General features: G+C 27.9%; 1 protein-coding gene across 12 annotated transcripts in view; it reads left to right on the top strand.

Annotated features, from left to right (window-relative positions):
• Rbfox1 (RNA-binding Fox protein 1) overlaps nucleotides 1-15,900 on the top strand; it is a 714,540-nt gene that overhangs the window by 395,023 nt on the left and 303,617 nt on the right. The window lies entirely within an intron of this gene.

The raw sequence follows: 15,900 nt of genomic DNA, 5'->3' as shown, positions 1-15,900 counted from the left end.
GAAAATTTTGTCACAATTTTATTTCTATAGAAAATGTTGTCAAAATTTTATTTCTATAGAAAATTTTGTCAAAATTTTATTTCTATAGAAAATTTTGTCAAAATTTTATTTATTTTTATTTTTTTTTTATTTTTTTTTTATTTATATAGAAATTTTGAACTTTTATTTGTATAGAAAATTTTGTCAAAATTTTATTTCTATAGAAAATTTCGTCGAAATTTTATTTCCATATAAAATTTCTATAGAAAATTTTGTTAATATTTTATTTGTCTAGAAAATTTGGTCAACATTTTATTTCTATAGAAAATGTTGTCAAAATTTTATTTCTATAGAAAATTTTGTCAAAATTTTATTTCTATAGAAAATTTTGTCAAAATTTTACTTCTATAGAAAATTTTGTCAAAATTTTATTTCTATAGAAAATTTTGTCAAAATTTTATTTCTATAGAAAATTTTGTCAAAATTTTATTTCTATAGAAAATTTTGTCAAAATTTTATTTATTTTTATTTTTTTTTTATTTTATTTTATTTATATAGAAATTTCGAACTTTTATTTGTATAGAAAATTTTGTCAAAATTTTATTTCTATAGAAAATTTCGTCGAAATTTTATTTCCATATAAAATTTCTATAGAAAATTTTGTTAACATTTTATTTGTCTAGAAAATTTGGTCAACATTTTATTTCTATAGAAAATGTTGTCAAAATTTTATTTCTATAGAAAATTTTGACAAAATTTTATTTCTATAGAAAATTTTGTCAAAATTTTATTTCTACAGAAAATTTTGTCAAAGTTTTATTTCTACAGAAAATTTTGTCAAAATTTTATTTCTATAGAAAATTTTGTCAAAATTTTATTTCTATAGAACATTTTGTCAAAATTTTATTTCTATAGAAAATTTTGTCAAAATTTTATTTCTATAGAAAATGTTGTCAAAATTCAATTTCTATTGAAAATTTTGTCAAAATTTTATTTCTATAGAAAATTTCGTCGAAATTTTATTTCCATATAAAATATCTATAGAAAAGTTTGTTAACATTTTATTTGTCTAGAAAATTTGGTCAACATTTTATTTCTATAGAAAATGTTGTCAAAATTTTATTTCTATAGAAAATTTTGACAAAATGTTATTTCTATAGAAAATTTTGTCAAAATTTTATTTCTATAGAAAATGTTGTCAAAATTTTATTCCTATAGAAAATTTTGACAAAATTTTATTTCTATAGAAAATTTTGACGAAATTTTATTTCTATAGAAAATTTTGACAAAATTTTATTTCTATAGAAAATTTTGTCAAAATTTTATTTCTACAGAAAATTTTGTCATAATTTTATTTCTATAGAAAATTTTGTCAAAATTTTATTTCTATAGAAAATTTTGTCAAAATTTTATTTCTATAGAAAATTTTGTCAAAATTTTATTTCTATAGAAAATTTTGTCGAAATTTTATTTCTATATACAATTTCGTCGAAATTTTATTACTATACAAAATCTTGCCGAAATTTTATTTGTATAGAAAATTTTGCCGATATTTTATTTCTATAGAGAATTTTGTCGACATTTTATTTCTATAGAAAATTTTGTCCGAAGCCCTATAGACCGCAAAATGGTTGGATGGACGCACGTTTCGGAATTACCACATTCCTCATCAGCATCCTCTACTTGCAGCAAAACTATCAACCAATTATCAGAATAAATTCAGGTAGTTCACTAAACCCAAAGTGAACCACACATGAACCTTCCGAAAAAGGGTTTATGATAGCCGGCCTTTGCCGAAATAAATTTGTAGAAAATCTCGCCGAAATATTATTCCTATAGAAAATTTCGTCGAAATTTTATATCTTTAGAAAATCGCTTCGAAATTTTATTTTATTGACATTTGATGTCTATAGAAGATTTCGACGAAATTTTATTTCTATAGAAAATTTCATCGAAATTTTTTTTCTATAGAAAATTCCATCGAAATTTTATTTATATAAAAAATGTCGTCGAAATTTTATTTCTATAGAAAATTTCATCGAAATTTTATTTCTATAGAAAATTTCGTCGAAATTTTAGTTCTATAGACAATTTAATCGAAATTTTTTCTATAGAAAATTTCGTCGAAATTTTATTTCTATAAAAAATTTCATCGAAATTGTTTTTCTATAGAAAATTTCATCGACATTTTTTTTTCTATAGAAAATTTCGTCGTAATTTTATTTCTATATAAAATTTCGTCGGAATTTTATTTCTATAGAAAATTTCGTCGAAATTTTATTTCTATAGAAAACTTCGTCGAATTTTTTTTTCTACAAAAAATTTCATACACATTTTGTTTCTATAGAAAATTTCATTAAAATTTTATTTTTCTAGAAAATTTCATTGAAATTTGATTTTTAATAAAAATTGCATTGAAATGTGATTTCTATAGAAAATTGCAATGAAATTTGTATTGTAATAGAAAATTCTATCGTAATTTTATTTCTATCGAATATTTTATTCCTATAGAAAATTTCATTGAAATTTGGGTTAGGTTAGGTGGCAGCCCGATGTATCAGGCTCACTTAGACTATTCAGTCCATTGTGATACCACATTGGTGAACTTGTCTCTTATCACTGAGTGCTGCCTGATTACATGTTAAGCTCAATGACAAGAGACCTCCTTTTTCTAGACGAGTCCGAACGGCATTCCACATTGCAGTGAAACCACTTAGAGAAGTTTTGAGACCCTCAGAAATATCACCAGCATTACTGAGGTGGGATAATCCACCGCTGAAAAACTTTTTGATTTTCGGTCGAAGCAGGAATCGAACCCACGACCTTGTGTATGCAAGGCGGGCATGCTAACCATTGCACCACTGTGGCTTCATTGAAATTTGATTTTTAATGGAAAATTTCATCTAATTTTGAAATTTCATTGAAATTTGATTTCTAATAGTAAAAATTTTGTTGAAATTTCATTTCTAATGGAAAATTTCACCAAAATAATCTAATAGAAAATATTTCTAAAAATGGATATTAATTTCGAGTGCGAGCCGCTAAAATCGCAATTTTTTCACGATTACTTTCCGTTAATAATTATTTTTAAAGAGTTTAATTTTTATATAAAAATTATATCAAAATACATGAACATTTTGTCGAAATTTTATTTCTATAGAAAATTTCATTGAAATTTAATTTCTAATGGAAAATTTCGTCGAATTTTTTTTTCTATAGAAAATTTAATCGAAAGTTTATTTCTATATAGAAAAAAAGTAAATTGTTTTCTAGCAAGAATTAACTATTTCGTTCGAAAATTGAACTAAGTTATATTCCACATTTTTAGATTTCCACAAAGCGTTGTTAAAACCAGGAAAATTTAATGCCCTGGTGTACTTTTTAAATACAACTTACGAAATTCGCAGAAGAAAAATTAACTAAAAGTAAAGAACAAAATCATTGGCGTCAAATCATGGCCATTTTAACACTACACAACATTCGTGCTAATTTTTGGAAACGTACGAATATTTTCTATTGCGTTAATTCATAATGAACTAATGTGCACGCACGGTCATTGAACTTTATTCCCACGGTTAGTTCATAAACTGTTTGAGACATTCTCAAAAAAAAAAATATATATATATATATCATTTCATTCAAAATTTAACTACTAACAAATAATTTTTTGGCAATAAAAATAAGTTAATGTTAGCGTTAGTTTAACTACGGAATTTTTAATAGAATTTGTAAAAGAAAATTCCGTCGAAATTTTCTTATCGATGTTTTGTATCTATAAAAAATCTCATCGATTTTTTTATTATAGAAAATTTCATCAAATTTTGATTTCTGTACAAAACAATTTGTTGTTCTGTTCTTTTTCCACTCTTTTTATACCACAAACTCGCATTTATCATTATTCTGTCGTTCGTATGCAATTTAAATTGATAATGAACGACATGATAATTAATTGTGTGTGTGTGTGTGTGTGTTTTTATAGTCTCTTCCAGCCACTTTAATACAATTATCATCCACTCGAACAATAAAAAGCAATTGAGGGAAGTGATGATGATGAAACGCTTATGTTAGTAGGTACTATAGAATATTTTGAGATTTACGAGTGTTTAGTAAAGGAAACAAAAGCTAAATTGAGATACTCGAAAATAGTCGAATAAAACACAGGGATAAAACGTTAGAGGATAGAAGGAATAAGGATAAACTGAAAAAAAAATATTTACGTGATATTAACGATTACGCCACCTCAATTTAAAGATGCGCAATTTACACACTATTTCTTTAAAATAATGACATTTTAATTAAAAGAAAGTTTATAATCTTTGCTTCAAAAATTTTTATACCCTGCTCCACACTGTGAAACAGGGTATTATAAGTTAGTGCATATGTTTGCAACACCCAGAAGGAGACGAGATAGACTCATGGTGTCTTTGGCAAAAATGCTCAGGGTGGGCTCCTGAGTCGATATAGCCATGTCCGTCTGTCCGTCTGTTTGTGAACACATTTTTGTGATCAAAGTCTGGGTCGCAGTTTAAGTCCAATCGCCTTCAAATTTAGCACAAGTTCCTGTTTTAGGTCAGAATGGACCCAGAATCCAGAGTTTTACCCTGATTTGCTTGAAATTTTGCATAAACATAATACTTGGTCGTATAGTCAAGTGTGCAAAAATTGATTGAAATCGGTTCAGATTTAGATATAGCTCCCATATATATCTTTCGCCCGATATACACTAATATGGACCCAGAAGCCAGAGTTTTACTCTGATTTGCTTGAAATTTTGCACTATGAGAACAATAACTACTATAGTCAGGTGTGCCAAATTTGAGTGAAATCGGTTTAGATTGAAATATAACTCGCATATATATCTTTCGCCCGATATGAACTTATATGACCCCAGAAGCCAGAGTTTTATCCCAATTTGGTTGAAATTTTGCACTAGGAGTACAATTAGCAGTGTAATCAAGTATGCTAAATTTGATTGAAATCGGTTCAGATTTAGATATCACTCCCATATATATCTTTCGTCCGATTTTCCGTCATATGACCACAGTGTTGGTCAAAGTTGTAGTCCGATTGAAGTGAAATTTTGCACAGGGAGTAGAATTAAAATACTACACACAAAAAAAGTTCACGAAAAATTTTCCAATTAAAATGTTAATTGAGTTTTAAAAAATATTCAATTAAAAATTTAATTGATTCAACAAATTTTTTAATTGAAACAAAAATCAATCACAAAAATAATAGTATCAATTAATTTTTTAATTGGATCAATTAATTTTTTAATTGACCTTCAATTAATTTTTTAATTGATACTATCATTTCTGTGATTGAAGACATTTCAATTAAAAATTAATTGGATCAATTAATTTCGTGATTGAATCAGAAAAAAAAAATTTTTGTGTGTAATTAAGCATGTCTAATTTGGTTGAAATCTGCTCAGATTTCTATATAGCTTCCATATATATGTTTTTCCGATTTGGGCAAAAATGGCCAATATATCCACATTTTCCTTATAAAATCGCCACTGCTAAGTCGAAAACTTGTAAAAGTGACTGAAATTTTTCCTTATTTCTAATACTTATCTATCGACCGATAAATCATTTAGATTCAGATTAAAGTGTTTCCCATATTTTTATACCCTCCACCGTTTGTAACACATCGAAATATTGCTCTAAGACCCCATAAAGTATATATATTCTGGGTCGTGGTGAAATTCTGAGTCGATCTGTTGAAATCACGCTAACTTCCGAACGAAACAAGCTATCGACTTGAAACTTGGCACAAGTAGTTGTTATTGATGTAGGTGGTGATGGTATTGAAAATGGGCCATATCGGTCCACTTTTACGTATAGCCCCCATATAAACGGACCCCCAAATTTGGCTTGCGAGGCCTCTAAGAGAAGCAAATTTCATCCGATCCGGCTGAAATTTGGTACATGGTGTTAGTATATGGTCTCTAACAACCATGCAAAAATTCATCCACATCGGTCCATAATTATATATAGCCCCCATATAAACCGATCCCCCGATTTAGCTTGCAGAGCCTCTAAGAGAAACAATTTTCATCCGATCCGGCTGAAATTTGGTACATGGTGTTAGTATATGGTCTCTAACAACCATGCAAAAATTGGTCCATATCAGTCTATAGCCGATCTCCAATCACACAAAAATTGGTCCACATCGGTTCATAATCATGGTTGCCACTCGAGCCAAAAATAATCTACCAAATATTTTATTTTTATAGAAAACATTGTCAAAAAGTTATTTCTATAGAAAATTTTGTCAAAATTTTATTTCTATAGAAAATTTTGTCAAAATTTTATTTCTATAGAATATTTTGTCAAAATTTTATTTCTATAGAAAATTTTGTCAAAATTTTATTTCTATAGAAAATTTTTTCCAAATTTTATTTCTATAGAAAATTTTTTCCAAATTTTATTTCTATAGAAATTTTTTTCCAAATTTTATTCCTATAGAAAATTTTTCCAAATTTTACTTTTATAGAAAATGTTGTCAAAATTTTATTTTGTCAAAATTTTATTCCTATAGAAACTTTTAAACTTTATTATATGCGTATTTAATCGGCCTTTTTTAGTTTAATATATACCACGTATGGACTACGTGGTATATATTACGGTATTAGGAAGTTTTAAGATACCTTGCCATCGGCAAGTGTGACCGCAATCCAAGTAATTCGATTGTGGATGACAGTCTTCAGTAGAAGTTTCTACGCAATCCATGGTGGAGGGTACATAAGCTTCGGCCTGGCCGAACTTACGGCCGTATATACTTGTTTTTTTTTTTACTAACATAGTTTACCTCCCAGGGCATTAGCCGACTTAAATTTTAAGTCTATAGATTATAAATTTTGTTCAGATGGAGTCAGATTTAAATGTATGTATTTGGGACAAAAACCTTTATAAAGGGTGGTTAAAATTTCAAGGGCCGATGTTGATTTTGAATAAAACACAAACTATTTAGGAAATTATTGTAATTTTATTTTATTATGATATATTGGTATTACTCAATTATGTATGGAACAAAATATTGGCCAAATGGGCGCCGCGACCTCGGTGGCACACCTTCATCCGATGGTCCAAATTTTCGATGACGCTGAGGCATAATGGAGGTTTTATGGCGTTAATGTGCCGAATTATCTCATACTTTAGCTCTTGAATTGTTGCTGGCTTATCGACGTACACACCGGTGTCAAATCACATGATCTTGGCGGCCAATTGACATCGCCATTACGTGAGATAACACGGCCATTGAATTTGTTGCGCAAAAGAGCCATTGTTTCGTTAGCTTTGTGGCAAGTGGCAACGTCCTGCTAAAACCACATATCGTCCACATCCATATCTTCCAATTTGGGCCATAAAAAGTTCGTTATCATCTCATGATAGCGAACACCATTCACAGTAACTGCCTGACCGGCCTCATTTTGGAAAAAATACGGCCCGATGATGCCGCCAGCCCATAAACCACACCAAACAGTTACTCTTTGTGGGTGCATTGGTTTTTCGACAATCAATCTTGGATTCTCATTCGCCCAAATGCGGCAATTCTGTTTATTGACGAATCCACTGAGGTGAAAATGTGCCTCATCACTGAAGATGATTTTCTTCGAAAATTGATCATCCACTGTTGCCATTTCTTGGAACCATTTAACACGTTGTTGGATTGTGTATCTCTCCATGGTTCAAATTGAGTAAGTCTGAAATAGAGAAATGTCAAATAAAATTCGGAAAAAAAAACTTGGCATTTAGGTGTGGTTCACATTCAATGTCGGCCCTTACAATTTAACCACCCTTTTTATAGCACCCAACACATTTGACGGATTTAATATAGTATCGAAAATGTGGATTTACAAAGTGGTGCAGGGTATAATATAGTCGCTCCCGCCCGACTTTAGACTTTCCTTACTTGTGTTTTCATAAAATTTAAAGTTGCATGTCTTTAAACTAAAGCAAATTTTCCTTAAACTAAAGAAACGCATTTTTGATATAAAGAAATCGTCCTTAAATTAACTGAAATATTGAATTTTTAGATAGATAGATAAAAACGCTTCAAATATAGGCTAAGACTTATTTTGAGGATTTAGCATCTTTGGTTTAAAGTTTTTTGGAATTAAGAAAGTATTTTTTTACTCTGAAGTATCCATCATAATTTGAATTTTTAAACTGCCATTTGTGTGTACGTGAATAGCTTTATTAATATACCGGAAAAATCGAATGAAAATTAGATAATTCAATTTTATAGATCCTAGATTTAAAGCCAGATAGGTCGCAAAAAAATTTCCTGATTTTAAAAAACCCCCATCTTTGGCTTCGAATCAATACCAAAATCATTAAAGGAAGGTCAAAATCTTGCGATCCACGTAAACTTTATTTTTTTTTTTGAGAGTAAGAGGGATGTGGAACACAACTATTGTGATAATGATCTTAAAGATAATTTTTCTTCTTTTTTTATATTATTCTTTCTCTGTAACAATAAACCTAAATAATCAAAAATATTATACACTATTCCACATTCAATGCACCCAGAGAAGGAAGGAATGCAATTTCGCCTCCATCAATTTCAATCTTTTGATATTTATTATCTCTGCTAATGGGATTGAGTATGCACTTCATTTAGTTGCTAGCTTTAGCATTTGATGGTGATTCTGATGCCATTTGATCTCCACTTCAAATTAAAGCCCATTAATTATCTTTGCTAAATTCTGTAATCAATTAATTTGGATATTGAATGTAATCAAATTCGGTAAAGTTTGGTCGTAAATGAATTATAGTTTTGTGGTTGTACCTAAGCCCCTATTAATTTGGGAAAATGTACATTGTCATTATTGGTCATGGTGAAAAATTCAACAGTTTAAAGCAGCTTAAATTGCAATGTTATTGCTAAATTATGTCAAAAATCGCCACATTATTAAACATGATTATAATCCATAACGAATAATAGAAATTTGATGAGTTTCCCTAAGGTAATTCGATATTATTATTATTGCTGCACATAAAGACTTAATACAAAATATTTATCTCAAATACTTGCCAAACTATAATAATGGCTTTAATGTTTTTCAATATATTCTCCCATTAAGGTTTATACACTCCTGCATGCGTTTAAATCACTTTTTTCTACTCTGATGCATTCTGAACGCCTCAACCGCTTCTTCATGTGTCGCAAAACACGTACGGGAATAAAACAAAATCAATCGGTGCCAAGCAGTGTTACTATTATGTTATGTTATTTTAGTTGGAAAAATGCCGCATTTTTCAAACGATGATACTTTTGTGCCACCGTTTTGTTGCGCCATTAAATGTGATATTTTTTTTATATCCTCCACCATAGGATGGGGTGAGGGTGGGTATATTAACTTTGTCATTCCGTTTGTAAAACATCGAAATATTGATCTAAGACCCCATAAAGTATATATATTCTGGGTCGTGGCGAAAATATGAGTCGATCTAAGCATGTCCGTCCGTCCGTCGGTTGAAATCACGCTAACTTCCGAACGAAACAAGCTATCGACTTGAAACTTGTCACAAGTAGTTGTTATTGATGTAGGTCGGATGGTATTGCAAATGGGCCATATCGGACCATTTTTACGTATAGCCCCCATATAAACCGACGCTCAGATTTGGCTTGCGAATCTTCTAAGAGAAGCAAATTTCATCCGATCCGGCCGAAACATGGTGTTAATATATAGTCTTTAACAACCATGCAAAAATTGGTCCACATCGGTCCATAATCATATATAGCCCCCATATAAACCGATTCCCAGATTTGGCTTGCCGAGCCTCTAAGAGAAGCAAATTTCATTCGATCCGGCTGAAATTTGGTACATGGTGTTAGTATATGGTCTTTAACAACCATGCAAAAATTGGTCCACATCGGTCCATAATCATATATAGCCCTCATATAAACCGATCCCCAGATTAGATCTCCGGAGCCTCATGGATGAGCAAAATTCATCAGATTCGGTTGAAATTTGGTACGTGGTGTAAGTATATGGTCTCTGACAACCATGCAGGAAATGGTCCAAATCGGTCCATAATTATATATAGCCCCCATAAAAACCGATCCCCAGATTTGGCTTGCCGAGCCTCTAAGAGAAGCAAATTTCATCCGATCCGGCTGAAATTTGGTACATGGTGTTAGTATATGGTCTTTAACAACCATGCAGACTTTGGTTCACATCGGTCCATAATTATATATAGCCCTCATATAAACCGATCCCCAGATTTGACCTCCGGAGCCTCATGGATGAGCAAAATTCATCCGATTAAAATGAAATTTGGTACATGGTGTTAGTATATGGTCTCTGACAACCATGCAGGAATTGGTCCATATCGGTCCATAATTATATGTAGCCCCATATAAACCGATCCCCAGATTTGGCTTGCCGAGCCTCTAAAAGAAGCAAATTTCATCCGATCCGGCTGAAATTTGGTACATGGTGTTAGTATATGGCCTTTAACAACCATGCAAAAATTGGTCCACATCGGTCCATAATCATATATAGCCCTCATATATTCCGATCCCCATATTTGACCTACGGACCCTCATGGATGAGCAAAATATATAACCTGGGGGATTAAACCGATCCGCAGATTTGACCTCCGGAGCTATTGGAGGAGCAAATTTCATCCGGTCTGGTTGAAATTTGGTACATTGCGCTAGCATATGGCCGCTAACAACCATACCAAAATTGGTCCATATCGGTCTATGAGTATATATAGCCGATCCCCAAAAATAATCTACCAAAATTTTATTTCTATAGAAAATTTTGTAAAAATTTTATTTCGTTTTGTTCTGTTATTGTTGGTTTTTTTCCTTTAATCATTGTTGTTGTTTTTTTTTTTTAATTTAACCAAATTTTCTATAGAAATTAATTTTTTATAGAATATTCTCTGGAAATAACATTTTGACAAAATTTTCTATAGAAATAAAATAGTGACAAAATTTTCTATAGAAATAAAATTTTGACAAAATTTTCTATAGAAATAAAATTTGACTAATTTTTCTATAGAAATAAAATTTTGACAAAATATTCTATAGAAATAAAATTTTAACACGATTTTCTATAGAAATAAAATTGTTACAAAATTTTATACTAATAAAATTTTGTCAAAAATTTCTATCGAAATTTTTTTTTACAATTTTTTCTAAAGAAATAAAAGTTTGACAAAATGTTCTATAGAAATAAAATTTTAACGCAATTTTTTATAGAAATAAAATTTGGTAAAATTTTCTATAGAAATAAAATTTTGAAAAATTTTTTATAGAAATAAATTTTTTAAAATTTTTTCTAAATAAATAAAATTTTGACATTTTTTTATGGACGTAAAGTAACACAATTTTCAACATAAATAAAATTTTGACAACATTTTCTATAGAAATACAATTTTGACAAAATTTTCTATAGAAATAAAATTTTTACAAAATTTTCTATAGAAATAAAATTTTTACAAAATTTTCTATAGAAATAAAATTTTTACAAAATCTTCTATAGAAATAAAATTTTGAAAAAATTTTCTATAGAAATAAAATTTTTATAAAATTTTCTCTAGTAATAACATTTTAACAAAGTTTTCTATAGAAATAAAATTTTGAGAACATTTTTTATAGAAATAACATTTTGACAAATTTTTCTATAGAAATAAGTTTTTTACAATTTTTTCTAAAGAAATAAAATTCACAAAATTTTCTATAGAAGTAAAATTTTAACACAATATTCTATAGAAATAAAATTTTGACAAAATTTTCTATAGAAATATTTTTTTTTCTTTTTGTTTGTTATTGTTGGTTTGTCTTCAAGCATTATTGTTGTTTTTGATCTCAGCTTAAAACCATGCATTGACTGAACTACAAGTGTAGCTTAACCAACAGTGGAATTGAATGTTTGTGTGGAATTGTGTGGAATGGACACACGTTTCGGAATTACCACATTCCTCATCAGCATCCTCTACTTGCAGCAAAACTATCAACCAATTATCAGAATAAATTCAGGCAGTTCACTAAACTCAAAAGTAAACCACACTTGAAGCTTCCGAAAAAAGGTTTTACATGATAGCCGGCTTATGCCGAAATAAATTCGTTCAAACATATCTCTTTTCCTTTGCCACCGTCAAATCATCGATTTGAGTGCAGTTGGCTGGGTTTGTTTTGAGCGTGCTTCCACTTTTTTTCATTCGTTTTGTTTTGTTATTGTTGGTTTTTTTCTTAAATCATTGTTGTTGTTTTTTTTTTTTTATTTCAGCTTAAAACCATCAAGCTAAGATCCACCCACTGCCCCCTTTTAAAATTCCAGCCATACCAATGGTTGCATTTCAGAATTCAATCTATGCTTATCCTACTCCTTTCCAGCTATAGATACACTCAGGCTTGGTAAAGAACTATATCTCACGTGAAATGGAATTGTTTTCCTATTCTCGGTGGTTTATAAAATGTGGCAAGTTTTGTGTACTTTTAATTTTAAGTTTTGGTTACCCGTACATCTCTTCTCAACAACAAAACCACCAACGTAACACGGCAGTGTTACAAACTTTTAGTTTTTCTCCCAACCACATTCTCCACTGGTCGCAAGTAATACCTCTCACATGCCATGCCAAATTAATTAATTGTAAAAAACCAACAGAAAACTTGAGATAAATTAAAATTAAGTTTGTTCATCAAGCACCATGGCTGTAGCTCCTGGCCTGCTACCTTTGTTGTAGCCCACACTGCGTATTGGGATACTATGCCAAATATTTTGAAAATGTCAAAAAATGAAAAGAAAGAAAATATTTCTAACGGAATTAAAAAGTTATTTAATGAGTATAAACTTGTAGAAAGTAAAGTGGATTGCAAAGTTCTTTTTTTAGGTCTTTGGAAAAAATTAATTAGTCTATATTACATATAAATTTTCAAAAGTTTGAAAGTTTTAAATCTTCGATCTATGACCTAATCATTACACTTTAAAAAATATTTAAATTTATATCCAAAACGATTATGCATTTTAGTACACGCAACATACACAGTATTAAGGGCAATTTTCTTAATTTTGCTTTAAATATTTTCTATTAAATTTAGACCTGCGATTTACACAATATTAAGGGCAAATTTCTTTAAAATAAAGAAATTTTAATTAAACGATATTTCATATCATATTTTCGAATTATGGTCTTCAAACGGCCGATAAAGCCATTAACCACTGAATTAAAGAGGCTCTGCAGAATTTTGGACCATTTCCGCCGAAGTGCTGTCTTGAGATCATCGAAACTTTAGTATTTTTTACTCTCAAAATGTCCCAGGCGCAAAAGTCCAACGATTTGCGATTCTGAGATGTTGGTGGTCATTGTGTCGCGGATATGAATCAAGGAAACTTCTTTTTAAGCTGTTCTTAATTGATTTTTGATGTTTACCAAATTTTCTATAGAAATACAATTTTGTCAAAATTTTCTATAGAAATAAAATTTTGACAAAATTTTCTATAGAAATAAAATTTTGACAAAATTTTCTATAGAAATAAAATTTTGACAAAATTTTCTATAGAAATAAAATTTTGACAAAATTTTCTATAGAAATAAAATTTTGACAAAATTTTCTATAGAAATAACATTTTGACAAAATTTTGTATAGAAATAAAATTTTGACAAAATTTTCTATAGAAATAACATTTTGACAAAATTTTCTATAGAAATACAATTTTGGCAAAATTTGCTATAGAAATAAAATTTTAACAAAATTATTTTATAGAAATAAAATTTTGACAAAGTTATATTATAGAAATAAAATTTTGGCAAAATTTTCTATAGAAATAAAATTTTAACAAAATTATTTTATAGAAATAAAATTTTGACAAAATTTTCTATAGAAATAAAATTTTGACAAAATTATTTTATAGAAATAAAATTTTAACAAAATTATTTTATAGAAATAAAATTTTGACAAAATTTTCTATAGAAATAAAATTTTGAGAAAATTTTCTATAGAAATACAATTATGACAAAATTTGCTATTGAAATAAATTTTTGGCAAAATTTTCTATAGAAATAAAATTTTAACAAAATTAATTAAGAAATAAAATTTTGAGAAAATTTTCTATAGAAATAAATTTTTTTCTATAGAAATGAAATTTTGGCAAAATTTTCTATGGAAATAAAATTTTGACAAAATTTTCTATAGAAATAAAATTTTGACAAAATTTTCTATAGAAATAAAATTTTTACAAAATTTTCTATAGAAATGAAATTTTGGCAAAATTTTCTATAGAAATAAAATTTTGACAAAATTTTCTATAGAAATAAAATTTTAACAAAATTTTCTATAGCAATAAAATTTTGACAAAATTTTCTATAGAAATAAAATTTTGACAAAACTTTTTATAGAAATAAAATTTTGACAAAATTTTCTATAGAAATAAAATTTTGACAAAATTTTCTATAGAAATAAAATTTTTACAAAATTTTCTATAGAAATAAAATTTTGACAAAATTTTCTATAGAAATAAAATTTTGACAAAATTTTCTATAGAAATACAATTTTGACAAAATTTGCTATTGAAATAAAATTTTGACAAAATTTGCTATTGAAATAAAATTTTGACAAAATCTTCCATAGATATAAAATTTTGACAAAATTTTCTATAGAAATAAAATTTTGACAAAATTTTCTATAGAAATACAATTTTGACAAAATTTCCTAATTTCCTAAAAAAATTTTGACAAAATTTTCTATAGAAATAAAATTTTAATAAAATTATTTTATAGAAATAAAATTTTGACAAACTTTTCTATAGAAATAAAATTTTGACAAAGAAATAAAATTTTGACAAAATTTTCTATAGAAATACAATTTTGAAAAATTTTCTATAGAAATAAATTTTTTAAAATTATTTCTAAATAAATAAAATTTTGACAACATTTTTTTTATAGAAGTAAAATTTTAACACAATTTTCTATAGAAATAAAATTTTGAAAAATTTTCTATAGAAATAAATTTTTTAAATTTTTTTCTAAATAAAAAAATTATGACAACATTTTTTTATAGAAGTACAATTTTAACACAATTTTCTATAGAAATAAAATTTTTACAAAATTTTCTATAGAAAGAAATTCAAAAATGAAATTTTATTACTAACACGAAACGACTTTTTCGACTACCCAATATTTAATTTCTTGTTTTTTTTTAAGAAAACAGTTTCTATATTCGTTGACATCTTTGACGCATATGGTTCTTGTTATTTATTTTAAAAATCTTATTTGCATTTTATGCCCCGATGCAAGAACAAAAAGTCAGCAATGGAATCGTTTGTCTTTTTAACCATCTAACTAGACTGCAGGAAAACAGATATCCGTACTAGGGTTTTGCATACATTTCGTAAGAGAACGAAGAAATGTTTCAGTTTTTTTCTGTTATGCTATTCTTATGCCATCATTTTATGTTTCTTCTGATGGGACTAGCCGAGTTCTTTTTTTTTGCCAGATTTGGTATGGTTTATTCCAAATGAATGGTATCCACAATGGATTTCGCGTACAAAGTTCACTTGGATGGTCTGTCCACGACGTAAAAAAATGCATTTCGTTGTTGTAATTGTAAAATGCAACGACAAATATAAATTAAGGACAAGCTCCAAAAGAGGAAAGACAAATTTATTTTCGCTGTTTGTGGTAAACTACAAATTAGGAGGGGTAGTAAGTCTGTATCATTAGTAATTTTTTTTAAATTTTTTAATGGATACTAAATGGTTAGTTTTTGGTATCATTTAAAATTATTTTAAATCTCTATTATACTACTGTCGATTTAATTATTGTCATTTGTGTTAAATTAAATTTAAATTATGGATCAGGTTAAATTTAAACGAATTACTTAAATGCAATCTAACGAAATCATATTAATTTTATTTTAAATTTACCTTCACAAAAAAAAAAAAAAAAAACAAGTAAG

Source organism: Haematobia irritans, chromosome 4 (assembly GCF_050003625.1).
Source record: "Haematobia irritans isolate KBUSLIRL chromosome 4, ASM5000362v1, whole genome shotgun sequence".
Classification (NCBI taxonomy): domain Eukaryota; kingdom Metazoa; phylum Arthropoda; class Insecta; order Diptera; family Muscidae; genus Haematobia; species Haematobia irritans.
The sequence above is the reverse complement of the archived record's forward strand: the minus strand, read 5'-3'. Positions and strand labels throughout refer to the sequence as shown.